The sequence below is a fragment of the Carassius carassius genome, chromosome 6 (genome assembly GCF_963082965.1).
Source record: "Carassius carassius chromosome 6, fCarCar2.1, whole genome shotgun sequence".
Taxonomy (NCBI): domain Eukaryota; kingdom Metazoa; phylum Chordata; class Actinopteri; order Cypriniformes; family Cyprinidae; genus Carassius; species Carassius carassius.
Genome location: NC_081760.1, coordinates 34,285,994 through 34,303,394, shown reverse-complemented (window position 1 = coordinate 34,303,394; position 17,401 = coordinate 34,285,994). Strand labels below are relative to the sequence as shown.

At 38.4% G+C, this 17,401-nt stretch overlaps 1 long non-coding RNA gene across 2 annotated transcripts; it reads left to right on the top strand.

The window, feature by feature from the left end:
* The first annotated feature begins 744 nt into the window (after positions 1 to 744).
* Positions 745 to 17,054, top strand: LOC132142001 (uncharacterized). 2 transcript variants are annotated; one of them, XR_009433992.1, is made up of 3 exons: positions 745 to 903; positions 1,042 to 1,158; positions 16,591 to 17,054. It is a non-coding gene; the product is annotated as an uncharacterized LOC132142001 (long non-coding RNA). The 2 variants fall into 2 exon arrangements; XR_009433991.1 differs by having other exon boundaries at positions 1,039 to 1,158.
* Positions 17,055 to 17,401: the final 347 nt, after the last annotated feature.

Sequence of the window (17,401 nt, the reverse complement as noted above, 5' to 3'; positions counted from 1 at the left end):
AGTGTCAATGTGACAAATCCATCGTGGTTGTGAGAGGAGCTCAGTGGATCTACATTCTATTCAAATAGGGTGACAATTAGTTATTATATTACCTGCATTTTAATAATTTGATATATATTTCTCAACACTGATTTCATAAATTTCGACCTACCCAACGTAATTTAATGAAATACACTAAAAAGAAAAGAAAAATACCACAGTGAGGTGGTATATATATATATATATATATATATATATATATATATATATATATATATATATATATATATATTACCAGCTTCTGACCTTTTAAAAACATATCCACTGTATATTATGCAACGCGGAAGTAGGCTAAGATTGTTTCTTTTAAAATGCGAGACTTCCTATTAATTTATTATTATTGAATAACTTGACAAATTAGTGCAGTAGTGTATAAACGGTGGATATGCGATACAAACCAGTGTTCTTACCACGATTATAAAATGTAGCCTATATTACAAACCACTCTAACTCTGCAATATTAAGCAACATTTGAAAATGTATGACGCAAGCCTGGCACATCAGCTTTACAAATGGCTTTAATAATTCTGTGGATAGTAAGCAAATTACGAGCAAACGTGTCACAACTATGTTTTTAAAAGAGGTGAAAGCTGGAATTGGCGCCTAGAATTACAACAACCAATCGCAGCTTTCATAGAAGCGTCACCTGCACGCGTTTGCTCTTCAATGCGCATGCTCACTAGCTGGATATGTCAATTTTTTTTTGTGTGTGATTTGGGCTAAATAAACACAATTTATTTGACCATTGTTGTCATTTTATTCCCTATTTTTGAAAAATGACATTTAAACTTAACAATGACAAACAATTTTGGCGATTTTGATCGTTCCTCATTCCGGTAAACAGTAAACTTCTCATCGCTTGAGGTAACCAAGATGGCCGCTGAAGGGTTAACATGTTTTCAAAGTGAACTAGGCCTATATAATCATGCTAATGTCTAATAATTGTGTCTGATGCACATGTACATGTTCATTCACTTATCATCCACACTTTTCTTCCAGCAGAACACAAAGGAAAGCTCTCAAGCAGCCTTCATCAGAAGGGGGAAACAACCTAGAAAAGAATAATGCATAAAGATACTAAAAAACTGGGAAGGCACAAAAAGGGAGCAAAAGAAGAAGGTGAGTAGAAAATGAGGAGTGGATACGTCAGGCTGTTTGAAGTCGGGCATTGTATTAAGGCGTTATTGTGTCTGACAGCGAGCGATATAATGAAGGTGAAGAAAGTAAAAGATAGGGCTGATGTTAATAATGCGTCGACCCCCCGTTGCTCCGACCTACCCTCTTCATCGCCTAATTGACCGGGCAGGGCCTCTTGAGCCCTCTGCTATTATTTATTAACAATTCAAAGATAAATAATTCACGATTTGGAAAAGAAGCTAGAGGACAGAAGCTGTTAATTGAGCACTGGAAGGGAATAGCAAGGCCTCTGTCCTGATTTAACACCATCTTGGTGTTTTTATCTCAGTTTTTTCTTTGTCTAAACTTTATATCATACTAAGTGCAGATCAGGCAGTTCGTGTCTTTCTTAAGGAGTAGACACATTTAACATCATTTGGCAAAATTGCATGGATGAAATGTCAATTCCAGCAGATTTCGCAACTAGTTCAAGTAAAAAACCTGCTTGGTTTGAAAGCTTTCTTTCACATCTGTGATTGTTTTATCTTTCTGTGGATTAAAATAATGAAGTGTTTTAAATGCAGTTATAATTGCAAATAATTGCAAAGTTTACTATACAACAAATAGCTAGGCACATCTTAGCAACTGCAACGTTGTAGCAACTACTCAAACCAATTTTCCCCATCTCAAAACAATTGTAAAAGCATGTGTACCAATACATCTGACCAGTGTTATTTTAGTATAATTGAATTTTTTTTTATATTTTCTCTTTTCATTTTAGTTCAAGTTTTAGTACTTTTATTGTGTGTTCTTGTATTTTTATGTACTTTTTTTTTTTTTTTAAATATGTCTGTATAGTGTTTCTTATTTTTTTTTGTTTTATTTTGACATCCAGTTAAACCAAATGAAAATGAGACATATCTAGCTGAGATTTATTATTATTATTATTATTATTATTGTTCACTGTAAAAAATAATCCGTAAAATATATGGTAAAAAAACGGCAGCTGTGGTTGCCAGAAGTATACCTTAAAAAATAGGTCTAACGGTTATACCTTAAATTTACAGTTAAATACTGTAATGTAACTGATATAATATTAATATAACAACAAGTGGTGATGAGAAAGTCACGTGATGAAACAAAGCCCATCACAAGCAGCTTTTAAATAATAAGATATATAAGAAGGTGCACAGTGTCATTCACACAAGCACTAAACACCATCATGGTGAGACTCATTAAACTGAAATATGCAATAAACATTCATTTAACAGATAAGAAAAAAATAAAAAGTTATTTCAAAGGAAAAACAATAAATTCAAATAAAATTTTAAATGCAACGCAGAGAATTCTGGGAACGTCAGTTTACGGTTACAGGAAATTACCGTTAACCATTTAACAGGTTTGTACTTTCATTTGAATTTTCAAAATTTTTACCGTTAAAATCACAGTCATTTTTTTTTACAGTTTTGTTTTAGTTCATGTTTATTTATTTTTAGCATTGTGGTGCCACTCACGTTTTTTTTTTTTTTTTTGCAGGAAATGTGGAAATCTATTTATTCTAACGTTTTATAATCTTTTAAAGGAATATATAGGGCAGTACTTGCTTTTTTTTATTTATTTGAGAAATTCAACAGAAAAAATAGATATTGATAACTGTAAATTGTTTGTGTTAAATTATGTATGACGTGATGTAATTTGCACTTAATAGATATATCCGGAGGGATTAGCCCTGTTCTTTATATCGACTGAACAAGAAAAGCTTGAAAATTCTGCCACAGGACTTTGAAACCATCTTATTTTTTTAAAAAGTCTCATGCTTATATATGGCATGCTCAGTTTGATCAGCACGGTTCTCTAGGGCTTCAGATCATTAATAAACCAATCTTGATTCAAAGCAGCTAATGCTTAAAGTTTGCTTTTCACTGAAGTACAGTTTCTGCTGGGATATAATAAGTCAGAGAAATATCCCTCTGAAGGTCTTCTTTAGCTTGCTTCTCATCGGGGAACGGTTCATCAGAAGTTTTCAACAAGGTCCATACAAATCTCCAGCTGCCACAGTACAACATACATAGCCTTTAATGATCGCTGCTTTGGGGAAGAGTGCAGATGGGAAGATAGTTTAACTTTGCTCCCTTTATATTTGTATTTTTGAAGGCATCACTGTAGACTTCACTTAATCTAAAAGTACATCAAAGCTTCTAATGCTGCTGGTGCTAAACATTTGTCTGGTCCTTATTACCAAAGTGTATGTTATGCCCGTGGGACACTGAAGAGTCTAAAAGGAAAAACAAACATTCGCCTTTAGCTCACAAATAACTGTTTATGCTGGTACAAATGCGCATTCTGGGTAAACAAATACTCTCGAATGCTAAAATTAAAACAGTTTTGGTGCCTTGTGACTTGGTGTAAATGATCAATAACAATGGTTTATCTCAGATCAAAAGATTTTAATCAAGTGAAACGATGTACATTGTATCAATAAATGAGTGGCACCAGTTTCCAACTTATTAATGACGCTGTGCTTTTATGAGCACAGAACTGCACTGCTTCGCGAGCGGGTCCCAGTCCAAGGTGGAAACACCTCTCCGGAGATGCTGCATTTTGCTTGCTTGATCTATCTGACTATATTGCGATCCGTCTCTCGCATGCTGCTAAAGCAGATCTCCAAACCCGCTGAGAAGCCCAGGCTGGTGAATAATGGAACAAAGAGAGAATGAGCCTTCTGAGGTTCCTCTGCTCTTCAGTGCCCCTCTGTTGAACACGGGGCGGAAAGAGATATGCCTTATCATAATAAAATGCACTGATGGGTGGAAAACAATTGCTTAAAAAACATATTATTGTGTTATTGTGATGTTTGGATTAGATAACAGATGCCCACACATACACTTGTGGGGGATGATGGGTAAAACTTCATCTGAGAGGATTTTGCACATGTTTTTGAGTAGAGAAACAGAAGCTAGAGCTGGGTGATATGTTCAATGTATATTTGTGATGATTTTGCTGTTGATTGTGTGCCGTCCGTATGACTTAAGACACTTTTTTTAGTCTCTTATTTAACCCTCAAAATAGAGGTCTGCACTCCCGCGGGAAAACAGTGCGGCGCGGGACAAATTTTGAAAGGTCATTGCGGGCGCAGGCGGGATGATCCGGTGCACTTGCGGGTGCGGGCGGGAGGGATGATACGCTGCACTCCCGCAAATTAAATATTAGTGTAAAGTAAAATATATAAATGGTTAAAGTAGCGTTCATAATTTGTACTTGTGAGAGAGATTCTGTTTGTCAGCAATAAAAACGTTTTAAGCAATCTAAACTTGTGAATCAAGGAAATTATAGCATATTTTCAATTAAAAAAAGCAAAATTTAATAAATAAATTAAAAAGTTGAGTAATTTGCGTCACATACTGTCGGTAGTTGATCATTTCTATTGTAAAACAGTCAAATATTACATTTTTATCTACTTGCATTTTACCAGGCATTCGTTCGATTCTTTAATCATTTTGACATTGATGAGCTAGACCGCTGAACTTTTAGTCATCCTAACAACAAACAGAGCATTGCGTAATGTAGTGCATCAGAGCAGCATCAAGAATATCAAGTGCGCAACGCTGCTCAACGCTGCAAAAAAGCACATCGCTTTAATGCAAAATGGAAAAATATAAATAAAACTGTAATATGCACATGATTAGGTAATCACGGCTGCTGTAATCTTATTCACATTTCTTTTTCTGATTAATTGTTTTGCTCTATGAGAGACACAATTTAACAAAATTATTCGGGGCTAAAAACGTCCTAGCGCCGCCCCTGATCCTGCCTGCCGTCTTGCGGGCATTTGCGGGCGGGAGCGGGACATAATATCACAGATGCGGGCGGGAGCGGGACTAAAAATGACAAATCTTTGCGGGAGCGTGCGGGAGCGGTACTAAACACTGCGGGAGCGGGACTGAAAATTGTGTCCCGCGCAGGTCTCTACCTCAAAATGGCTTTAGAGTTCTTCAATTATCTGAATCTGTTCTAACAGTCCATTTACAATCGATTGATCCAAAACTCTGATTTATTGATTTGTATGTGTTTGAAAGTAACCGTTCAAAAGTTTAGAGATTTTTTAAATGTCTCTTATATTCACTAAGGCTGCATTTATTTGATCAAATACAGTTATATTTTGAAATATCTTTACAGTTTGTACAAGTAACTGTTTTCTATTTGAATATATTTTAAAATAAAGATTTGATGCTCAAGAAACATTTCCTAATTTCCTAAATGTTGTGCTGCTTAATGTTTTTGTGGAAACCATGATACATTTTTCAGGATTATTTTGATGAACAGAAAATTCAAAAGAACAGCATTATTTAGAAATAATCTGTAACATTATAAATGTCTTTACTGTCATTTTTGATCAATTGAATGTGTCCTTGCTGAATAAAAGTATTAATTTCTTTCCAAAAAGCCTAGTATATATTCCAAATGTGTCTATATTATAATATGTCTACTATACTGTAAACTTTGAAGTTTTATTGTAATACATGTATTGTAATATTACATATTTCACTGTGCATTTTAGGCAAATATTAAATTTACTTCTTGTACTCATGTAGTAAAATATGTAAAACTTATTTTAACCAACTTTTTACTGTATTTTACTTCTTTCTTTAAAAATGTGGAATTTGATTGGCAACAGTGGTTGATTATAGATCTATCTATCTATAATAGGTTTAACAAATACTTTTTCCGAAATAAATATTTAAACATCTCCTGATATTTCTTTGAACTGTTTTAGTCCTACTGCAAAATGTCCTTATTCATCATTTTATCTGTATCTATCTATATGGTTATATCACCCAGTCCTACTGCCATCTGATCACAGCGTTTGCACCAAAAGGCTGCATTAATAATGTTCCAAGATGGGACAGAGTCATGTGGTCCCGTGGGGCACCCCCTTACTTTTGAGCGTCCGAAGAAGAGCGAGCAAACTCTTTGGTCATCACAAAGAGCGACTGAAGTTTTGGCAGCTTTGAGGCTTCTGCCCCGATGATTATACACTTCATTAGAGCTGTCAGTCATCTGGCTCCTGTGATGGAGCGGCACTACAGGGCCCCCTCAGGGCCTAATCAATGTAGCGTCCCAAGGAACATGCCATTGAACAGATAACAGGGAGAGGTGCATGCCGGACACCCTCCCCAAATGTGCCCAGATGGCTGTCATTGATCACAGCAATCTTTTTGTGTTTTTTATAACTTAGTTAAAGCTATCGTTTATTTTTGTTCCATACAATAACAAACATTTTACTCCAGGGCCTTAAAGGGATAGTTCACCCCAAAATAAAAATGTTGTCCTTTTCTAATCCTCATGTCTTTCCAAACCAAAAAGTGCTTGACCTCCTTTCTTTTGTCCATACAAAGGAAGTCATTAAGTCCTTAGGGTCCAATGTTGTTTTGGACTCCATTAACTTCCATCGTACAGCCAAAAACAGTTATTCAAAATACAATTGTTTTCCACAGAAGAAAGAAAGTCTTACAGATTTAAAATGACATGAGGGTGAATAAATAATGACTGAATTTTCATTTTTTTTTTTTTTGGTTGAACTGTCCCTTTAAGAAAGGTTATGAAACAAACCTTCTCAGTCCTGTTGAAATGTTAATTATGCAGTTTCGAAGTAACAAAAGCTTTGTTTTATGTTATTATTCATCGTTAGTTTAATATAATATTTTTTTTTGTCTCACTATGTACAAAACATGATAAGCATGAAAAATAAATGGACAGATGGCCGCCAATCTCCAACCTGAGTCCCTGGAACAATGAGATATCCTCCATATTGTGTTTCGCAAATACATCAGGAACACACACACACAAAAAGGCTAAATATAACGTAACAAAATAGACTTTGAAGAAAAGTTCTGCAGACAGAGTTCCTTTCAACAATATACAGAGTGAGTGTTTCTCAGTACTTTGTGTTATTCAGAGCATTCCTCTAAATATTTTGAGAGAGTGAGTCGAGATGAAAAGAGCAGAAAACAATGAGGCTGCACCGTTGTTGTGGCGTCGGTGAGCCCTGGCTCGTCTTGTCTTTGTGTCTGCTCCAAAGGGTCCCAAAGACACCCTCACTAGGTCCTGCAAAGACCATAACTGTTCCCTAGTACTTCTCCAGGTGGGCCCTAGTCAGATGTTTTAACGCAATCTCAGGTAGCATTTTTCAGATATTAAAATGTTTTAGTAAAAACACTTCCATTCTAAAGTTTGGCGTTGGTAAGATTTTTAATATATATATATATATATATATATATATATATATATATATATATATATATATATTATCAATGTTAAAAACAGTTGTGCTGCTTAATATTTTTGTGGAACCGGAAAATATCCTTTAAATGTTTCAACCTTTGACCCGATATCTATATTCATAGATACAGGTTGAAAGTAATGCATCATCCCTTGGTTCCAGCTCAGTTATCTTTGAAGCTAATGCCGCAGTAGCTTCAGAGCGGGAGGTGCATGGGGGTCTGATAAAGAGTTCACCTGTGGGACGATATTCCATTCATCTCTTATTCATATGATAGACCATATACACATCACTGAGATTGAGCTCAGGTGATATGGTTGGCCACGGGAGGAAAGAAATTGTATTTGCTATGTGGCAATTATATATTTTCATAATGCTGAAAACCATTCAATGGTTTTGATTAGCAAAGACATTGGGGTCAATATTTCTTTTATAATATTAACATGAATTTTGCTGTGTTTAAATTTAAAGCCATAGCTCACCCTAAAATGAATATTTTGTCATAATTTACTCACCTTTGTGTGGTTCCAAACCGGTATGATTTTTTTCTGTAGAACATAGATATTTTGATCAAACTTTTATTGTATATTTTTATTGTTTTATTTACTTTTATTGTATGGACAAAAATAGGAAAAAAATAACACAATGAACGATGCAGATGTCATCAAATAAGAGACAAATGAGCAAACATGGTATATATGTGCAAATAAGTACATTAAGCATATTTTCAAAAGAGCAGATTCATTATAACATGATTAATTAGTGCCTGTTTTAGATGCGACTCCACGGTCTTCCACTTGAGGGAGCTGTGCATTGAGATGGAACTGGGAACAAAGGATGGTAAATCAGATCTCTCTTGGTTTTTATTCTATTTCAAGTCAAATTTCACTCAGAGGGACATTTATTATAAGGCTCTATAGACTCCTATAGTCCTTCTTTTACAAAAACAAGTTACAGTGTCAACTTCAGATGACAAAAAGCCTAAAACAACACAGAATATGACTTCCCAAACATCACATGCTCACATCTCCAGGCCTGGATTAGGAGGTAAAGACCTTAGTGAATGTTCACTGTGTGGCCGAGATTATACTTCCTCATAATGGAGTTAAACACTGCAGTCAGCAGATGACACAGCGCAGGGCTCAGTGTGTTGTACACAGTGGCTTTGGAGAGACAAGTGTGAATAGAGGGACAGATTTAATGCTCCAGCTCGGCATGGATTAGCTCGCTAAACTGCAGCCTTCGTCCTGTAGTCTCAGCAAACTCTTGGGGGGCGATAACCACGGTGAAAAGGGTCTCACGTTCAGCCCATACGAAACAGGATTATCTCCCTTCTTCCACCACCAACCCTTCACTCGATCTCATTCTAAATTCCACGTGCCACTTGCCTTTCTTTTGTCCTGTAGTTTAAAGAAATATCTCCGTTTGCCATTTTAAAAACTGCATACATGTGCCAGATAGATGGAAATATGGGCTTGGTTCATGGTCATGTGTCGGGGGGCTTGATGTGGTGAAGGTAATCCAGGTTGATCTGGTTTATTCTGTCACAGATATGCAGCTGAATAACGGTGACCACCGAGTTAGAGCCCAAAAAGGACGAGGGGCTAAAAACAGGATTATGGCGGTACATTGGCGTAAACGGACTGGGTTTATCTCTTAAATTCTCAAAAAAAAAAAAAAAAATCCAGCCTGACTTCAACGCAGCAGAACCATCTGTGTTTATGTGGAAAAAAAGCCCTGGAAAAGTTTCGGGCATCCAAGATTATCTTTGAGGCCAATGCAACAACATTTTACATCAATTTGTGCTTTAAAAAGTAATTATGGTATCATTCAGGGAGGGATAATTCTTCATGGATAGTTTCCACTCGAGCAGTGAGTGACTGCTAGAGTGTGGCTAGTGATGCACTTCCACCACACTTGCTGCCTAAACCCAATTATGATGATTTTATACATGATTAGCAAATAGTGAGCTAGACATGAAAATATGACTACCGGTAATTGTCAGTTATTTTGAGAATATGATTGTCTGTCTCCGGCAAATCTGTGCACATAAACTTGTAGCCACAGGCCTCCACTTACAGAGAACAACATATACACTGCAAAACAGTCATCTTTTTGCCTAATAATTCAGTTTAAATATCGAAAAATCTTAATCTTAACACTTAGCAACATTTCATAAGATATTACGACTTGTTTTGAGAGAATGTTTTTGATATGACATTATGTCACGTTCAAAAATTTGGGTTTGGAAATAATTCTTAATGTTTTTGAAAGAAGTCTCTTATGCCATGTTTATTTGAGTAGAAGTACAGTAGAAATGGTAATATTGTGAAATACTGATAACACTTTACAATAAGGTTTCATTTGTTTACTTGCGTTACCTACAGTATATTATTTAACATGGACTATAATTATAGCATTTATTAATGTTAGTTAATATTAAGTTCAAAACGAATAACAAACAGTAAAAAAGATTAATAAATGCTGTAAAAATGTATTGTTCGTTGTTAATTCGTGTTAGTTAATACAATAAATAATGTTAACATATGAGATTATATTATTTACCATTCACCATTAGCAGCACCAAACGATTTAAAAATGTTTTTCAGAGTGGCTAGTTGGCCATAGCATTGAGATTGGGGTGTGGCTATCTGTTTATATAGCAATGGCAGACAACGAGGGGGAGCACTTCTGAGAAAAGTCTATAAAACAGGGTCCAATGTGTGTATGCAGACTTTTGCTGGAAGTGTTTTACCCATATTTTGAATTGAGCATTGCATTGTGTTATGTTTTAGGGTTAAAAACAATGTCTATAAACTTAACTGATAATGTCTCGGGAGAAAATTAGCAGTACCTTTTTCATTTTTCTACAGATTTTATTTTCTTACTCTGAGTGTTTGAAAATTATTTGGAAGCAATCATTATTTTGCATTATATTTGCCATTTGGTGCTGCTTATTACACATAAATGACTCACTTGAGTACTTATATTTCACCTGAGCAATTTCTGAGCAATGAAATGTTCTTCTGTGAACACAAATGCAAAATACACACACACACACACACACACACACACTAAATAAAACACACACGCATATTTAAAAACATTGAGCGACAAGCGTTCCTGCACAGCCATGCACTTTGCGTTCCACGGCTCTCGGCCTCCTGACAATTACTCGCGTCTTCTCCAATCTTGCCTCGAGACCTTGCGGATATCGATCTGCGCACTTACAATGACTCCGGCAAGCATAAACAAACAGTCAGAGCTACTCACGCACACTTACAAACACTAGCTCCCACATCCCTAACCACAATCCACAGGGTGGAGGACCCGAAGCACACAGAGAAAGATTCACAGACTGTGTGGATGCTCCAATGTTTATGTTTGCAGATTAGCAATGATGAAAGAATTCCTTTTCATGTCTGTACTCGAACAACCCTCACACACACACACACCCCGCCCGAGCGTCTCACACACACACACACACTCCTGACTCCCTTCATGAGGCGAGACCTCCTCGATGAACATGGATCTCCTCTCCTGCTATGGTGGACTATCAGTTCTGGTGGTCAAGATCTTTGATACGTCACCCTCATCTTTTGTGACATCTCATCATCAATGCTTATATGAGTTCATGTGAAAGGCTTCTATTGTTTGCCAGCAGCGTGACTGTGGTCTCTATTGCGCTCTTTCTCTTTCTTTGAGACATATGTTTGGCCTGATTTTTCCTTTCCCATGTTTTTTTCTTTGTGGTGACTGGGATTATGATGTGATTTATTCATGTTAGGGTTCCCATGCCAGGAGCCTTGACTATCTCCACCACTTCCCTGCTGAAAAGACCAGCAGGGCATATGTTGTGTTTCGGATGCTGGTGTACTCGCCAGGCTTTTCAACTAGCTTAACCTGCAAAACTTCCCTGTCAACCAGCTTCATCACAAACACCATGCTTGGTCAACCATCTACAAGTTTATCAGTGAACAGTATGGCTATGACCAAGCAAACTAGCACTAATTAGTAGGTCTGCACAGTTCATCAGAAAAATAATCACATTTTTAATAACTGTTAACTGTTAATCAAAGGTTTCAACTCAAACCAGTGTTAAGAACTGAGGTTAACCCATTCTATTCCACAGATGTGTGTTAAAAATAAATAAATAAATAAATAAATAAATGAAAAATAATAAAGGAAAATAATAAATAAGATGCATTATTTACAGTAGTCACTTTCCTGTTGTTCTGAAGCTGAATGCATTTTTTTCTTTGTGAAACAAAAAAGGAAGATATTTTGAAAAATGTTTTTGTCTATATAATGAAAGAAAAGGGGGTACAATACAAAACTACACTCAAATGACTTGATTCTGTGTTATATTAGTATTATCCATCCATCCTCCAAGGTCTGTGGTTGCATGGGGAATTAATTGTATGTATATATATATATATATATATATATATATATATATATATATATAATGAATTAATTTTTATATACTATTAAGTTTTATATTTTCAGATTCGAGTTTTAGTTATTGTTATTTTGTTAGGTGCTTTTGTAATTTTTATTACTTCTATTTAATTCAATTTTTATTATTTAAAATATAATTTAAATATTTTTTTTCTTAGTTCTAGTAATTTCAATACTTCAACCTAAACTTATTTATTTCAGTAGCTAAAGCAACATTTCAGTTTTGAATGTTATAGTTATATTTTATTTGATTTCATTTTTTTTTACAAATTATTATTAAACCATTTTTTTTAAACAATTTTAGTTAACAATAACACTGCTTTCATTGTATGGATGAAAACAATGAGATTTAAAAAAATATATATATCTTCTTTTGTACTAAAAAGAAAATTGTACAGGTATGGGATGATATGAGGGTGAGTAAATGATGACAGAATCTTTTTTTTAATGTAAACTATCCCTTTAAGAAACATCATCTAATATCTTTGGAACCAAATCAAAAAGAATTGGCTGTAATTTGGAATTATTTTAGATTTGATAGATGTGGCGCCAGTCGTTTGCAACGTAGGCAGCGTAACACCCGATATGCACAGGAAAAGAGAGTGGCGCTGCAAAACTAGAACAAGGCATAGACATCGCGTAAATAATAGATTTATTGAGCAGTGTAGGCCGCTTGGTTGATCATAACGGGATGGAAGTGGTTTAGTATTGGCACATTGCTCAGTTTCTGAGTGTAATTTATTAAACATTTGAATAACAATTTTGTTTTTTATGCTGCCAAGAGGACCAGCGTTGAGTTGTTCACTGTTTTGATTTACTGTTATATGAAAGTGTCACGGTTCATGAATGCACCGTTTCCTGCTCGTCTCATGTTACGTCATGTTGATTGTTTCATGTGGGTGTTACCGCTGGTCATCTGATCAGCGGCAGCTGCAGCTCACTCCACCAGCCTACTTAATGCCCTGTCTTTCGTCTCTTTGTTTGTCAGATCGTTGTTTGAGGTCCTCTGTGATTCTTGTCTGTGTTCCATCTGCTCAGCTACGTTTGTGTCTTGTTCCTTTTCGGTCGCTATTGAAATTAACAGTCATCATACGGATCCCTCACCATCACCCACCTGCGCACTCAATCACCTCCTCACCAGTCTGTGCTGCCATCGAGGTCCCTGCTTCACCCCCCATCAACCCAGCCTGGCAATACTTCTCTAATAAACATCATTTACTTGCAACTGCTTCCTGTCCTTAATTCGAACGTGACAGAACGATCTGACCACCCATGGAAGCAGTGAGTAACCCATCACCGGCGTTGGAAGAGTTCCTCAGCACCAGTGCTCGAAGGATGGACTCCCAGGAACGGAATCTTAACGACACTGGTCGCGCTGTTCAGGTTTTGGTGGCGCAGGTGTCCGAGCTCACCCAGCAATTACAGCTTCTGCGAGCCCCCACTGCGCCGCTCACACCGCCCGTTCCTCCCACACCATCGGAGACCCCCTCCCAGCCGGAACCACGCCTTCCTATTCCGGAAACCTACTCGGGTGAGCCGAATTTCTGTAGAGCTTTCTTAAAACGATGCGATATGCACTTCTCTCTTCAACCCAGGACCTTCTCCAACGAACAAGCCAAGGTGGCGTTCGTGTTGACACTGCTCACTGGGAGGGCGGCATTATGGGGAACGGCAGTGTGGGAGAATCAAGATCCATGCTGCGCCTCGTTCCAGACACTCTCCGCTGAGATGAAGCGGGTCTTTGATCAAACCGTAGCCGGGAGAGAGGCGGCTAGGAAGCTAGCCGAATTACGTCAAGGAGAGAGATCAGTTTCAGACTTTTCTATCGAGTTCCGCACCCTGGCGGTGGAGTGTCAATGGAACGAGGAGGCGCAGTGGGACATGTTCCTGCATGGGCTGGCTGACCGCGTCCAGAGGGAGATCTACACCCTGGACCTTCCGACCTCACTCAATGGGCTCATTGAGCTGGCACTGAGGGTAGATGCACGACTAACATGAGTAGAATGACGTAACCTACCCAATCCCACACCGAGAGCCCATACGAATGTTCGAGTCAGCGGCGGGGACCCGGCCAGCCCCTCCTACGATCACGAGCCCATGCAGGTAGGGCGAGCTCGGCTTTCCCGGGAGGAGAAGGAGAGGCGGAGATTGGCCAAGTCCAGATTCCCGTAAGGCCCTACAGAGGTTTCTGGGGTTCGCCAACTTCTACCGGCATTTTATTCGCAACTTCAGTCAACTAACCGCACCTCTGACAGCCTTGACCTCCCCCAAAACTACGTTCAGGTGGTCAGACACAGCCGAGGCTGTGTTTGTCAAACTGAAGAGCTGCTTAGTTTCAGCCCCTATCCTAATCACCCCTGTTCCATCATGTCAGTTTGTGGTGGAGGTCGACGCGTCGGAGGTGTGGGTAGGTGCGGTGTTATCCCAACCCTCTCCCTCAGACAACAAGATGCACCCGTGCGCGTTTTTTTTCATATCGATTATCCCCTGCCGAACGCAATTATGATATTGGTAACCGAGAATTGTTGGCAGTCAAGATGGCATTGGAGGAATGGCGCCACTGGTTAGAAGGCTCGGGGGTTCCTTTTATAGTATCGACCGACCACAAGAATTTAGAATACATAAGTACTGCCAAAAGGTTGAACTCCAGGCAGGCTCGGTGGGCACTTTTTTTCGGATGTTTTGATTTTACTCTCTCGTACCGCCCGGGTTCCAAGAACATCAAACCCGATTCTTTGTCGTGCATTTTTGACCGTTCCAAACGCCGTCTACTCCCGAGTGTATTTTACCTGAGACATTAGTGGTCTCCACACTCACATGGGAGGTCGAATCGAAGGTCAAGACGGCCTTAGAAGGGGTAACGCCTCTGCCGGGGTGCCCACCGAATCGATTATTTGTGCCGGAGGGATTACGGTCCAACGTCATTCAGTGGGGGCATTGCTCTAATGTGGCTTGTCATCCAGGAGTTAACCGTACTAAATTTTTGGTCAAGCAACGATTCTGGTGGCCACTTATGGCTCGCGACATTCACAGTTTTGTTTTGGCTTGCTCGGTTTGCACCACTGGTAAGACTTCCAATCGACCCCCTGATGGGTTACCTCCCAGGGCAACACGGTAGTTTTGACCGTGGTGGATTGGTTCTCGAAGGCGGCCCACTTTATTCCCTTGGCCAAATTACCCTCAGCCAAGGAGACAGCGTTGACCATCGTAGATCACGTCTTTCGTTTACATGGCCTCCCGACAGACATGGTCTCCGACAGAGGACCCCAATTTGTGTCCAAATTTTGGCGTGAATTTTGTAGATTACTGGGAGCGACTGTAAGTCTGTCCTCAGGGTTTCATCCCCAGAGCAATGGTTAAACCGAGCCAACCAAGATATGGAAAGGGTGTTGCGATGTTTGGTCTCCAAGAATCTTTCCTCCTGGAGCCAACAACTGTCAATGGTGGAGTACGCCCACAATACATGACTAATATCAGCTACAGGCCTATCTCCGTTTGAGTGTAGTGTAGGATACCAGCCACCAATTTTTCCCAGTCTGGAATCCGAAGTAGCGGTCCCCTCCGTTCACGCCTTTGTCCAGAGGTGTCACCGTACTTGGACTAGAGCCCGCGAGACTCTACTCCAAGTGGGGGCGCGCACCAAGGCTAAAGCCGACCACCGGTCTAGGCCTCCCGTATACGTCGTGGGTCAAAAAGTGTGGCTTTCTACCAAGAACATTCCTCTCCGTTCCGTCTCTAATAAACTGGCTCCCAAATTTATTGGCCCGTTCACTGTCACCAAGATCATTAGTCCGGTGGCAGTTCGCCTTAAACCTCCTCCAGCGTACAGGAGAATTCATCCTGCGGAGGAGAGAAGTTGGGTGCCTGCTAGAGACATCCTGGATCACTCTTATCGATGAAAACAATCGACAGGTAAGGGAGTCTGGGGACGCCAGGAGGCATCTTTAGGAGGAGGGGTACTGTCACGGTTCATGAATGCATCGTTTCCTGCTGGTCTCATGTTACGTCATGTTGATTGTTTCATGTGGGTTTCATGGCAGCTGCAGCTCATTCCACCAGCCTACCTAATGCCCTGTCTTTCGTCTCTTGTTTGTCAGATCGTTGTTTGAGGTCCTCCGTGATTCTTTTCTGTGTTCCATCTGCACCGCTACGTTTGTGTCTTGTTCCTGTTCGGTCACTATTGGAATTACCAGTCATCATACGGATCCCTCACCATCACCCACCTGCGCACTCAATCACCTCCTCACCAGTCTGTGCTGCCATCGAGGTCCCTGCGTCACCCACCATCAACCCAGCCTGGCAATACTTCTCTAATAAACATCATTTACTTGCAACTGCTTCCTGTCCTTAATTTGAACGTGACAGAAAGAGTGATAAATTCAGAAACACAGTTCCCATGTTTAGGGTGTGAATAGAATATTACATGCAGTTTGTCAACACAAAATAAGAATTTTTATGTAATATACATATGCATTTACCGTATGAAATTTGTAATATTAATTATAATTGTAATATTTAAATATTCATTATCATTTGCATTCACAATTATTATATTAATAATAAATTCATTAAATACAATTATGGGAATGAGAGTATCAAGTAAAAAAAGTTTGTTGTTTTTATAACTTTTCAGTACTTATTCAGGGTTCTGCATTGCTCTCCATGTGATTCACTTTTCCCCTCGTTCTCTCCAGGTTGGTGGATTTGGATTAGGGAATCCCGTGGTTGAAGTGGGGACATGCTCAGACAATTTGTTTCCCATTATTTTAATGTAAGGGCGACTTCTTCCAAACAAAACAGGATTGCTGGCAGCCAAGCGGGCCTCTGGTCGGTGCCTGCAAAGTCAAGATCTGAAGACTTCTCTCTCAAACTCTGAGTCATATTTAAACGGAAGATAAGTTGCAAAAGACACTGAACATTAATCATTAAACGTTAGATCCTTAGGGCATCTATAAATCACTGATTTCACCTCTCATTAAGTAGTGTGTGGATCTAGCCAAGTCATAATTTCTACATTCATCAGATGTTATTGTTTTCTTTGAATGCAGTGTAATGAGGCAATAACAAAATGATACAAGTGAAATTCAAGGATGGATAAGTTTGTTCTTAGGGAAAATATTTGTGTGCATTTGTTTTGCTGAGTGAGCCTTTTTTGAATATGTGTAAATATATATATATATGTTATATGTCTTTTATATCATGGTAACACTATATTAATTAATTTATATATATATATATATTGTTTATAATGATTTATAGTTCTTTTTGTTGGAAATTCAGCAAAAATGGTTTATATAAAAAATGACTCATATTATATTAATAAATATGTTTATTTGTATAGCACCGTGTTGGACACTACAACTACTTCATCTCTTATTATTATTGTTTCTTTTTATTTACGTATAACTTGTATGCAAATCAAAAGACACGAATATTCATAACCAGTGAGGTAAATGCTACTCATTTGAACTTTCTATTTATCAAAGAATCCTGAAAGAAATGTCC